Source organism: Ailuropoda melanoleuca, chromosome 13, assembly GCF_002007445.2.
Source record: "Ailuropoda melanoleuca isolate Jingjing chromosome 13, ASM200744v2, whole genome shotgun sequence".
NCBI classification, from domain to species: Eukaryota; Metazoa; Chordata; class Mammalia; order Carnivora; family Ursidae; genus Ailuropoda; species Ailuropoda melanoleuca.
Window position 1 is genome coordinate 50,273,312 of NC_048230.1, and position 12,761 is coordinate 50,286,072.

General features: G+C 52.8%; 1 long non-coding RNA gene across 1 annotated transcript in view; it reads right to left on the reverse strand.

The window, feature by feature from the left end:
• Positions 1 to 8,906: 8,906 nt before the first annotated feature.
• The window catches only part of LOC117795773, a 23,701-nt gene continuing 19,846 nt past the window's right edge, over positions 8,907 to 12,761 (reverse strand). The window contains exons 2-3 of the long non-coding RNA XR_004619914.1: positions 9,892 to 10,259; positions 8,907 to 9,524 (exon numbers count right to left, since the gene is read on the reverse strand). This is a non-coding gene — a long non-coding RNA (uncharacterized LOC117795773). The remainder of the gene's footprint in view (positions 9,525 to 9,891; positions 10,260 to 12,761) is intronic.

Below are 12,761 nucleotides of genomic sequence, written 5' to 3' on the forward strand. Positions count from 1 at the left end.
AGGGACAGAGGTTCAGCACGGGGATGGCGGAATACACGAAGTCATGGCCCACACGTGTATTCATATCTCCACATCACTTGTTTTCATTTATTTTTTAGCTGGTTGCCAAAATGTAAACATCAGGACCTTTCCCATAAAAATCAGAATTTCGGCTTCTCTTGAGTACTCGGAAGGCTGGGTGAATGCAGCTCACGTCCCTCAGTCAGGGCATAGACTTGGGCATAAGACTGTCTGGGTTGGCATCCTGGCCCCGGAACCTGGACAAGCTCCTTACATCTTTGTCCTCTGCGGCAATGTGGTGGTACTTGGAGAGCGTGCGTCCTCTTTCTCCGGCTCTAGAACCAGCTCCTTCGGGCTCCTCGAACTCACTGAGGTCCTGCCCAGCTCAGGCCCTGCATGGGCCAGATGCTCCTTGCCCTCTGCTCCTTTCCCAAAGACATTGCTCGTCTGGTCTCCCCAGCCTCAGCTCAGAGGTCTCATCCTTGGGAAGGTTCTCCCAGACCTGCAAACCTAAAGCCCCCTCCAACCTCTTCTCAGATCCTCTTCTGTCCTCCCCAGGAGTATCAGGGTCTGCGATTGTTTGATATTGCTTGTGTGTTTGCTCCTTTACTGTCTGTCTCCTCCCCATCCCAACCCCCACTGCCCGCAACGGCCTCATGCGGTCTGTGAGGAGGCAGAGCCAGGATTCGAACCCAGCCCCTCCTCCCACAGTGGTTCACTCCTCCGCCCGTGTGGTTCGCCTTCCTCTGCTGTGAACGGGGTGACAGTGCCCAGCTCCTGGGCCCGTCCAAGCATTGTCTGAGTCTGCAAGGTTGGAACGATGCCTTGTGCAGGGGAGACAGACACGTGTGTCAGCCATTTGCTATGTCATCACAATCCTCCGCTTCCCAGCGAATACCAAGGTCCCCAAAACTCCGTCCTGACAGCAAATCCAGTCTCCGGCTTCCCCCGAGGGACAGCCAGCATCAGCGCTAAGCACTTCCCAGCTCATGACTCCTTCCAGAAGCCCCAGGAGGCACGTGGGTTATTATTCCCATTTTAGAGAGGAGCAGACTGAGGCACGGCGAGGTTAAGGAACATGTCTCAGGTAAAACAGCTGGTGAGGCGGAGCCCAGATTCACCCCCATGCCCTTGAACTTATGGTCTGCCATCCCAGCCTCATGAGGCCCTGGCTCTTGGGTACACCCTTTGAGGCAGCAATCCCTCCTGTGGCCACTTATCTCAAGGCAAGAATCAGATGATTACACAGCAGGCAACGTGCAGGGGTGTTCTCCACGGCATTGCATACCGGGGATGAAACCCAGAAGCAACCTAAATGTCCATCCACAGGGGATGGCTCAAATAAGGGACGATGCATCCGGCACAGGCGCTTGGCCGCCGGGAACGATGAGGACAGATCTATATTCATTAGCATGCGAGGCGTGACAGCTACGTGGAGAAAGGCAAACCACTAAACAGCATTCCTAGTGTGAGTCTATTTTTGCTTCAATATATTGAAATATGTGTGTGTGTATTTTATATATACATATATATGTGTGTGTGTGTATATATATATCCCCATGTGTGCAAATATGCATAGAAATGAGGCTAGAAGAAAAGGCATCAAAATGTTAAAAGTAGTGTTTCTGGGCAGTAAGATTCTGGATTCTTTCCACTTTCTTTCTCCTTATAATTTTCTGTTTTCTCTATTTTTTTCCCATGAGCATGTATTGCTTTTATAATTGGGGGTGAGTGTAGATGTAAAAAATGATTTAGCTATTTTCATTTTGAAAAATGTACAACTTGCTTTCTGTACTTGAAGATAAATCACGGGCACCTCTCTCCACCCTCGGACAGCAGTCAGAACCTTCTTTATTGTTGCTGTGCTTAGTCTCGAGTATGGAGGCATCATCACTGAGCCGGCCGGTCCTCTAGAAAAGGGGATGGGATGTCACTGCTGCGATTCCCTGTGGAAGGCTGTCATACCCCTGCTCGTATTCTGTGGTGAGACCCCGTCCGGCCTGCAGACTCACTCTGGACTCTTGCTCTTCCCACTGTCTTTGAGGAAGTGAACGGCCACAAGTCCCAGCTCCGAGGGAATTGATTCCACCAACAACCTGAGGGAATTGGGAGCTCATTCTTTTCCAGCCCCATACTTTGATTTCAGATGAGACCGCAGCCCCAGCCCAGACTTTGATTTTGGCCGACTGAGCCATGCCTGGACTCCTGACCCACAGTAATGTGTATGTGTGTGTTTAAGACTTATTTATTTGAGAAAAAGAGAGCGTGAACACACACACAGGGGGTGGGGTGCAGAGGGACAGAGAGAGAGAGTCTTTTTTTTTAAGATTTTCTTTATTTACTTGACAGAGAGAGATTGAGAGAGAGAGAGAGAGAGACAGCACAAGCAGGGGGAGAACTAGGCAGAGGGAGAGGGAGAAGCAGTCTCCCCACTGAGCAAGGAGACCAATGTGAGGCTCAATCCCAGGACCCTGGGAGCATGACCTGAGCCGAAGGCAGACACTTAACCGACTGAGCCACCCAGGTGCCCTGAGAGAGAGAGTCTTAAGCAGACCTCCCACTGAGCAATGAGGGGCTTGATCCCATGCCCCTGAGATCACAGCCTGAACCAAAACCAAGAGTCAGATGCTTAACCTACTGAGACACCCAGGTGCCACTGAATGAGTGTTGTTTTAAGCTGCTAAGTTTATGGTAATTTGGTGGACAACAAAATATAACAAGAAATTCATTAATTCATTCACCCAACTCAGCTCTGCTAGATAGGTTTGCTCGATACAGCAGATGAAAATGCAGCATTCCCAAATTTGGATCTCGGTTAAACAATGAAGAATGCTTTAAGATAAGTATGTCTTATGCAATATCGGGGACATATTTATACTAAGAAATTCTCCATTGTTTACCTGAAATTCAGAGTTAACTAGGCATCCTTTATTTTATCCGGCAACCCTACTGGTAGCCCTCACAGAGGAGACATAGAGCAGAGAGCCGAGCACACCCTTAGCCTCTGCCAGAAAGGCCCGTACAGCAAACCCGGGGGGGTGTCCTGAAGACAACTCTGCAAGGACAGCTCGGTAAAGACAAGAACCAAATCCCAAGTTCCTCTTTTCTAACTCCAGATTTCCAGCACCATCTCACTGCCCCTAAACCGAAGTCTCTCTGCATTTTAGCTCTCCTGGGCCAGCACATACCCATGACACACCTCCAGGATTCCCAGGAAAGGACAGTGGAGGGCTGGAGCTCTTCACGCTTTATCCCTCAAAGGCGTTATGGCCTAGTAGGAGACAGGAGGGAAGGAAGGAAGGAAAGAGGAAGGAAGGAGGAAGGAGGGAGGAGGGAGAAAGGTGGGAGGAAGGAAGGAAGGAAGGAAGGAAGGAAGGAAGGAAGGAAGGAAGGAAGGAAGGGGAAGGAAGGGAGGAAGAGGAAGGGAGGGAGGGAAGGAAGGAAAGGAGGGAGGGAAGAAGGGAGAGGGGGAAGGAAGGAAGGGGGGAAAGAAGGTCTGGACACAGTCAGAAAGAGAGGAAAGGATTTCATGCACTCCCAAATATTCACAGAAGCATGGTTCATAATGGCCAAGTACTGGAAACAGCCCAAATGTCCCTGGGCAGGAGACGGGGTCAATACTGCGGTGTGTCCACATAATGGAATAGCACTCAGCAGTAAAAGCAACAAAGTACGACACACGCAAGGACGGAAGTGAACATTACAATCGCAGTGTTGCGTGAAGAAGTTAGACACACAAACAGGACGTGTCGTAGGATCCATGCACATCAAGTTTCAGAACCACCAGCTTGATCTTGGAGTTAGGAAACGGGCTGGGGGTTCTCTCAGAATGGGAGGGGGTGACCTGAAAGGCACTGGGGTTTCTGAGGTGCTGGTCACGTCCTGTTTCTTGCTCTGGGTGCTAGTGTGTTCGCTTCATGAAAATTCATTCACCGGGCCATGTATGATTTGTGCACTTTTCTGTATGTATGTTATACCTCGATAAATAATCGCCTTGTCGGAAAGAAAAGATTCATTAAAGGTGAAAGGATAAATGAGCTGGGGCATATCCACATGGAGGAAAGCTACCCAGAAATAAAAAGCAGTGAACTATTGCTACATACAACACGCACAAATCTCAAAATAATTATGTTGAGTGAAAAAAGCAAGACCAAAAAAAGCACATACTGTATGATTCCATTTATACAAAACTCTAGAAAATGCAAAGTAATCTATAGTGACAGAAGCGGATCAGTGGCTGCCTTGGGGGTGGGGGCAGGAGAGAGGTTACCAGGGGGCACAGGGAACCTTCTAGGGGGGATGGAGCATCCAGGATCATGTTGGTGATGATGGTTTCACAAGTGTGTACAAAGGTCAGAATTGATCAAACTGTACGTTTTGAATATGTGCGTGTCATTTCATGTATGTCAACCCCTCCATATTCTTTTTTAAAACAGATGGGATGTGGGGGTTAGGGACAGGCGGGAGGTATCAGAGGGACCCCAGACTCACGAACCAAGGACGGGAGGAGGTGGAGCTTGCTGTCACAGTCGTCCTGCACGGCTCCACGCCGCCCCAGCTCCTGGAAGGCAGGGTGCGAGTCTGTATTTGGGCTCCATCGGCGCCTGGTACTCAGCACAGCGCCAGACCGCAAGAAGGACCCGAATGGTGTGATTTGTGCCGGCCGCCCGGGGAAGGTGGTCTCTTCTAAAGATGCGTGCGGGCCACAGGGCCTGGCCACCACTGCCCACCCTTGGGGCTGTGTTTGCCCTTGTGCGTTTCCTCCGTTAAAGAGTCACTCAGGGGAGACCAGGGCAGAGAACAGAAGACAGTAGGGAAGCTGGCATCACTGAGGCCCCCACAAGGTCTAGGAGTATAGCAGCTGACATTGGCTAGGTACCCCCCACGTGTGACCACCCTGCCTGCTTCTGCTCCCTTAGTGTCCGGACACCCTGACAAGGTCCCCACTGCTAATCTACACATTGTCCAGGTGAGGAAGCCAGCATGGGGGTTACAAACCCAGGCTCTACAGCAATGGTTCCCAGCTGGGGTGACTTTGCCCCCAAGGGAGTGTTGGCAAGTTACCAGATAAAAATACAGCACACCCAGTGAAATGTGAACAATAACTTTTTAATAGAAGTATGTCCTAAACATCGAATGGACGTACTCACACTAAAAATAATTCGTCATCTGCCTGAAATCCAAACAGAACCGGGGTCCTGTATTTTATCAGGCAATCCTATCCTGAGCAGATACGTGGCGATGTCTGGGGGACCCTGGAGTGTCCCAGCAAGGGGACACCACTGCGGATCTAGTAGGCAGATATCTGCTACAGAGCAGGACAGCCCCCAGCAGAGTTACCTGGCCCCGAATGTCACTAGTGACAACACTGAGCAACCTTGACTGAGAGCCAGATCCCGGGGGGTTGAAGTTCTGGATCTGCCCCGTGGGCCAAGAAGAGGCCAGGGGTGGGGTGGAGACCGAGGCCAGATCATGTCTGCCTGGGGAAGCTGGCAAATGAGAAGCAGAGAGCTAACCACCCCCGGAAAAGAATAGGCCGATCGTCGTGTGCCTTGGACACGTGTGTCACACGGTTGCATTTGTGGGGAGAGGGTGTAAAATGATCCACGGGGGTCTAAAAATAAATAAATAACTAGAGAAGCCCGAATTAGCCGTCTGATGGTTTTAGCATGGAGAGTGGGTACAGCTTGCTCCTAGCATCCTGGTTTCCTTGGATACGTTGGCCGAGCATTAGCTGTCTCAGGCCAAAAATAAAAGATTTTTGAGAAAGAAGCCACAGGACGTTGCTGCCACGGCTCTAGCACTCGCCTGGGCTCCAGGGACAGACGAGTGCTGCGTTTCCTCCTGTTGCAACAAAGTGCAGTGGGTCTGAGTTCAAATTCTGCCCCACATAGTCACTGGGCGGTTTTGGGCATCTCATTTAACTTCCCCCAGCCTCAGAGAGGTCGCCATCTCTGTTCAGCAAAAGAGAAGATGCAACCCGCCTCCCAGGACGGTACACGGTGTTGGGCACACGACAAGCACAGAGCGAGGCCCAGCACCCGGGAGCCGCCTCCAATGCCACTAGAGGGCATGAGGCCCAGGTGGCTAGCGTGCAGTGCGCGGAAACAGGCACCCCGAGACCCACAAAGATTGCCGTTGGCCTGCAAAGGAGACGCATCCCTGTGCCCCATCCTCCCAAGCCCACCCTGGCTGGAGCTGAGGGGTATGGGCCACTAGACAGGCCTGAGCTGCCTCACCTGCGCACTTCACCCAGTCCTGCCCCCTCTGGGCCCCCTCCCCAGCCTGAGTCTGCAAGCCTGGGCTCAGGCTCTCCCTGGGGGGGGGGTGCTGGCGCTGGTCTCCCCGGTGCTCCGAGGCTCTGCACACACTCTGGGCTATAATGAGAGCAAAAAGGAGGAGTCATAACAAACAGCCAGCCCCTACAGCAGTGTTCTCTGCCCTGGCCACCCATCAGAACCTTCTGGGGGCTTTCCAACACACCCATGTCTGGGGGGCATTGTGGACCCTGGGCATGCGATTTGAAAGCTCCCCAGGTGACTCCAGGGTGCACGCAGGATTGAGACCCATTGTCTGGAGTGGGGGTAGGAGGGTTGGTCAACAAACTGTGTCTTAAAGGGCCAGAGAGGAAATATTTTCAGTTCCTTGGGCCATAAGCTCTCTTGCAACTATTCATCAACACTGTCGCGGGAAAACTGCCACAGACAATATGGGAAAGATGATTATGTCTGTGTTCCAATAAAACTTTATTTATGGACACAGAACTTGAACTTCATACAGTTTTCAGGTGTCATAGGATATTATTCCTTTTGTCTTTTTCCAACCACTTAAAAATACAAATACCACTCTCAGCTCCCGGGCTTTTCAAATACAGGTGTTGGGCTGGGTTTGGCCATGGGTTGTAGTTAGCCACCCCCCTGGTCTAGAAGAACCATGTTCAATGTTTAACGCAGTTATTTCATTGAGCATCTACTATGCACAGGCACTGTGCAGGTCTCTTCTTTATAAGTAAGCGGAAAATCACGTTTCCATCTCTTAACAACCCAGGGAGGGGAGTGTCACAGCCACCCGCTACGGGAGGCCCCACGGCAGCCAGTCTGAGACTAAATGGAGACCAGAGCTCAGATTTTGTGAACTGGCCTCGGGAGCTCCCCTCTTCCCTGACCCCTGTGTGCCCGGCCCTGTGGGGGGTGCTGGGGTGGGACACAGGGGGACACGCGGTCCAGCTCCTTCCCTCTGGCGGAGGAGAATCAGCCCCGAACCCGAGCCTTGAACGTCTCAGTGTTGCCCGGGAAATCATTTTCACTCTTCCACCCACTTTACAGACGAGACCACTGAGCCCAGAGACGTGAAGTCATCTGCCTAAGGACCTCACCTGGGTGGGTCCCTGCCCTCAGGAAACCAGCCCCACTGAGGGCGCCGAAATGATCTAGTTTCAAAACAAGGGAAGCCGAGGTCCAACCCAGGAAGCCTGCAAGCTGCCCCCCACCTTGGGACTGGGACTGCCACCTGCAGCCCTCACTTGCCCCAGCCCAGAGGTGCTTTTCCCGAGCCCAGCACAGAGCCCCCTTGTACTCTTATTTATTTTCAGTGTTGGGACATTTCAATGACAAATCGTGCACGTACGTCAATATTTTTTGTTTTGCTTTGTTGTCGCCGGAAGGATAAGCCCTCTGCTTCTACGTTTGTCTCCAGTTTCCCACCCCATGGGCGTTCCTTCTGGGCAAACACACTGGCTTGCCCCTCCTTCTCCATTCCTCGACTCTGGGGCAGTTTGGGGCGTTTCTAGGGCCCCTCCCACGCGTGGGTCCTGGGATTGCAGCAGCGCGAACCCAGGAGAGGGCTTTCTCTGAGCTCACCTCATGTGGCTTCAGGGTGGGTCCCTGCGACCCCCTGCGCGGCTGGGGGGGCTGACAGAGGTGGAGCCAAGTGGGGTGACCCGCCTTTTGTCTCTGGGCAGACCGGCGGCAGAGCCTGTGTGGACTCACTGAGACCTGGGCTCTCGCTCTAGGGGCGCTGGTGGCGTGACCTTGGCAAGCGACTCCCACCTGTGCGGAGTTCAGGGACCAGCACAACTCATTTCCAGGGGCGGGAGGAGACCACCCCCCGGTAGTAACTTCGAACATGCCACCCGGGACCATCTTGCAAGTTTCTCTCTGCAACCGGAATCGTTTCATACAAGAAGGAACTCGTCAATGCCCACAAAACGGAAAACGTATCTATCTTTGCAGAAAGTTCACGGCCCCTCCCTGCGGGCCTTCCGCAGAGGCCTGATGGCAATGTCATCCCTGACCTGAGGCAGGGCCAGTCCTGAGTGGGATGGTCACCGGGCAAACTTGCTTCCTGGACCTCAGTCCTCCCATCTGTAGAATGGAAGGAAACATAAGCACTGCCCAGAGCAGTTCAGTGAGTTGACAACCATGTCACTAATGCCACACCTCCTCTCACGTGACAGCGGCCACAGGGCACAGCCGGGAGGGTGGGTGAGAGAGGCGGTTACTATGGCAGGGGAGATTTTTAGCACCCGTGTTACTATTACTGCTGCCGTTGCTGTTGTTGTCGTGATCATTATCCCCCTACCCCAGTCCTATCTTCTGATTCCAAATCCAAGTCCTTCCATTAATGGGTGAGAGCATCAGTTTTAAAACGCCACAGTCTGGATTCGAACCCTGTCTCTACCAACCGGGCCTATGACCTACCCATTCGAGGCATCAGATTCAATGTCTGTAAAATGGGGACAACGGTGAGATCATAGGATTCTGGTAAGGATCTTGTGAAATAATTCAGGGAAAGACCTCAGAACAGCACTCAGCGCGTAGTGGGAACCAGTCTGAATCACTGTGATTGTTGTAAGCCGCTGGCTGACTGCAGACCCTGCACTCTTCCGGGGATGCCCGTCTGCCCTCCCCACCCTCCCCGCCCCCTCCCACGTCTTTGACCCAGTTGATTTCAGGCCCGGCAGGTCAGAGTGACAGGCTGTCCTCGGCCGTGAACACAGGGGCGTTGACCAGCTTCTACAATGGCCAATTGAGACTTTCCCCAAAAGTAACCAGACCCTCTAGGAAACAAAGGAGGCTCTGTCCATCTGCGTTGCAGGACAAGAAAAAAGGCCCCAAATATCAAACCAGGAAAGCAGTTTGGCTGCTGGCTGGATCTTCCTCGACGTTCATTGGAGCCTCACTGGACCAACGGGCACGGCTGGTTCCAGCCCAAGAGGCATACGTGGCCTTCCGACTTCTGACGGCTGTTTCCTGTCTCCCCATGCAGGCTGCGCCAGTCACTTTGAACCCCGAGACGGCACCAAAGAGGGCCAAAGGGAATGGCGCTCTAAACCGGGGGCGTGATGACTCGCTCCAGCAGAAGGCCCATTTCCCTCCTTGGGGAGGAGGGCTCTGTTTGGCAGACGCATGCACACAACAGCTCCACTGGGCCTTCTCTGGGCTGGGCTGGAAATGGGGTTGCCACAGCGGACAAGCCAAACAGCTCCCTGTCTTCACGGGGCTCACAGTTCAGTAAGGCTAAGTCTGCAACAGGTAAACAAGGACACACATAAATACTCATGGTTCTTGCTGGTGACCCAAGGGAAGAAACAGGGTGATGGAGTAGGACAAGGCAGGGGCAGGGGAAAGGCTTCCCAGGGGAGGGGACATTAGTGCGGAGCCATGAATGATAAGGGGCTGGCAGAGGGGGCAGCAAGAGCAAAGTCCCTGGGGTGGGGTGGTCATGTCCAAGGCCATGTGGTTTTGGGTATAGAGAGGGAGAAGCAGGAAGAAATCGTGCTGGCCGGGTGGCAGATGGGTTAGTGGCAGCCGGTGCAGGGCTGTGGACTTTAGTCCAAAGCCGGGGGAGGCGTTTAAAGATTCCAACGGCCTCTCCCAGCTGACTCTTCACCTGGTTCACCTGGAGGCGTTTGGCAGACGGGATGTCTCCTCTGTCTCAGAGAGTCAACCTGGGGCAACCCTCATTTGTCTGTCAGTGGGAAAGAGGTGATCTTCTTGTCCAGGGTCAGCAGGTTTGGAATTTCAGGTTGCTTTGTCAGGCTTTGGGCAAGAAGAAAGGTGTGAGATTTGCAATTCAGTCCAGAGTGAGCATTTGTGCTTTTGCCTGTTTCCCTGACAACTTCTGCGCAGAGGGGTGAGCAGAGAATCAGGGGGACTCGGGAGTCTGTCGCGTTCCCTGGGCTCTGTGCTTCATAAGGTCGGGGACCACATCCGTTCTGCTCAAGACCACAGCAGCAGAGGCCCGAACCCTGAAAGAGCCTGGAGAATGACGGAACAAAGGGTCAAACTCAGGCAGACGTTGTGGCTGTACCTTCCTCAGAGAAAACTTGCGTAGACCTTCCTAGTTCTAAGAAGCAATCAGCGTGCCATTGATTCAGTAACTTTTCCAGGAAAGGCAGTGAGCCCTGAATTAAATGTGCCTACCCGCTGCAACTTATGCCCCGGTTTCAGAAACCGAAGACTGTTCACTTCTGGGAACAGGAAGGTACGGGGTTGAATAGTGTTCCCCAAACTTCAGGTCCACCCGTAACCTCAGAATGTGACCATATTTGGAATGAGGGTCTTTTCAGACGGCATTAGTCAGGATGAGGTCGTATAGGATTTCGGTGGGCTTTTAATCCAGTGGCTGGAGCCTTTATAAGGAGGTCACGTGAGGACAGGGGCGGAGATTGGCTGTGCCTATAATCCAAGGGACGCCAAGGAGAGCCAGGCACCCCAGAAGTGGGAGAGAGGCCTGGAGCCCTGGAAGGAACCCACAGCGCTGTTATCCTGCTGCGGGACTTCTGGCCTCCTGAGCTCAGAGAGCATAAGTCTCTGTTGCTTTAAGCTGCCCCAAAGACGAGGTGCTTGATTTTACGTGTGCCCACAGTGGCTGCTGAAATTGGGAGCCAGCCGTGCCAGCCAGGCAGCAGAGAAAGAGAGTTTCAAACTTTCTGCAAATGATCCCCTTGGTGGCTTGGAACAACAGAAATACCTTCCCTCACAGTTCTGGAGGCCAGAAGCCTGAAGTCAGTATGCCAGGGCCAAAATCACAGTGTCACCAGGGCCACCCTCCTTCCAGAAGCTCTGGGAGAACAGCTGCCGGGGGCTGTCACTGCTCCCCGGCTTTGTCCGAATCACTGCAGCATCTGTCTCTGCAGTTACATGGCCTTCTCTGCGTCTGTCTCCCTCTGCCTGACGAGGACGTGTGCACCAGGCCTGCCTGGATAATGCAGTAGCTTCCCAACTCAAGACCCCTAACTCAGTGACATCTGCAAGGAGTAAACAAGTTCCCCGATCTCCAAAAGGAGTCAATGGTTGGCTTCCTCAGTCACATGGCCATCCTGGAATCTCTCAGGCAACATTCTAGAACAGATCCACGACAGGCCCTGTTGCAAGGGCCCAGAAAGGAAAGTGGTGAGTCCCGGGAGCCAGCAAAGGTTGATGTGGAATAATTGGCCTTTCCACTTCCTATCATGAGACCCGCCTTGCAGGCCATGTCAGTGCTCTCAGGACGGGCAAAGAGTCAATAAAGAGAGTGGGCAGCGGGGAAACTAGAACTATCCTAGACGGGACAGCACCTGCTCGCTAGCCCTTGGTATGGTCTGATCCTTTGATTTACCAGGAACAGCCAGAAATGAAGACCTGTTCATGTGGAATAGCCTCATTAGTAAATAAGCAACAAATTTTAACAATTTGCAGCGCTCCGTAGATCAAGCAAGACACAGCCAATGGGCCAACAGCTCCCAATGCCTGTTGTGGACAGAGTCTATCAGAATCCAGCCAGCATCTGGGAAGGTCTTCTCTGGAGCAGTGTGGGAGGAAGGTCAACAGCTGAGACTCTGGGGAGACTTGGGTTCAACTCCATCCTTCACCACCTGTGGGACCTCAAGCACTTAAAACCTCCAAGTCCCACACTCCTTCTGTGTAAAATGGGGCCATCATACCAACCTCCTCAGGCTGTTGACATTGAGATGCTCCAGGCAGGAAGCCCGGAGCACCGGGCCTCCCGAAGGGAATGTGCTGAAGGATTGTGCCTTTTTACGGTTGTGTTTCTGAAATGCATTTTTTCCTATTTTAATCATTCAGACATTTGGATGCAACCTACAATCGCCATGTACAATTAACACGGTCAAACTGTTCGCCGCTTTTCTCCCCCAAAAGCTGTTTTTTGACAGATTGTGTGACTTTATAAAGGTCAGACAGCTTCCTGTTCAAGGTGTGGAAATATAAGGTACGCGGCACTCATGTTGGGAAAGGAGATGAGTGAAAGACCAAACACCCCATTCGAGAGGAGATTGTCCAAGAGGAAGCCCCAGGGCTCTGCCTGTGCTGGGTCTGCCCCGTTGGGGGTGGGGGTTCCCCTAGCACTTACAGGAAGTCTGAGAACCCATGGTTGTGAAATCCGCAAGTGACCCCAAGAGGGAGGGGGAGCTCTGGGCTGGTGGTAAAGAAGGTCCAGGGTCTGAGCAGATCTCACCACTGGTCAGTAAGGGAGAGCAAGCGTGAGTCCCAGCACTTGGCTTCCTTAGGTTGCTTCCAAAAGTCAAGGGTGACACTCCCCAGAACAGCTGCAATTAAGAGTGGTGACATCAAGTGTTGGTGAGGGTGTGAAACGCCAGGACAGCTCAGATGACTGAGGGGGTGGGGTCCAGCCCCTCAGAGTCCTGTCCGGCCACGTCTGCTGGAGCCCAAGCTCCGGCCTAGCATCCCCGCTCCTGCCGGCCAACCCAGGAGAGATGCGTGCACCCATGTTCGCGAGCACGCAGAGACAAGCCCCCA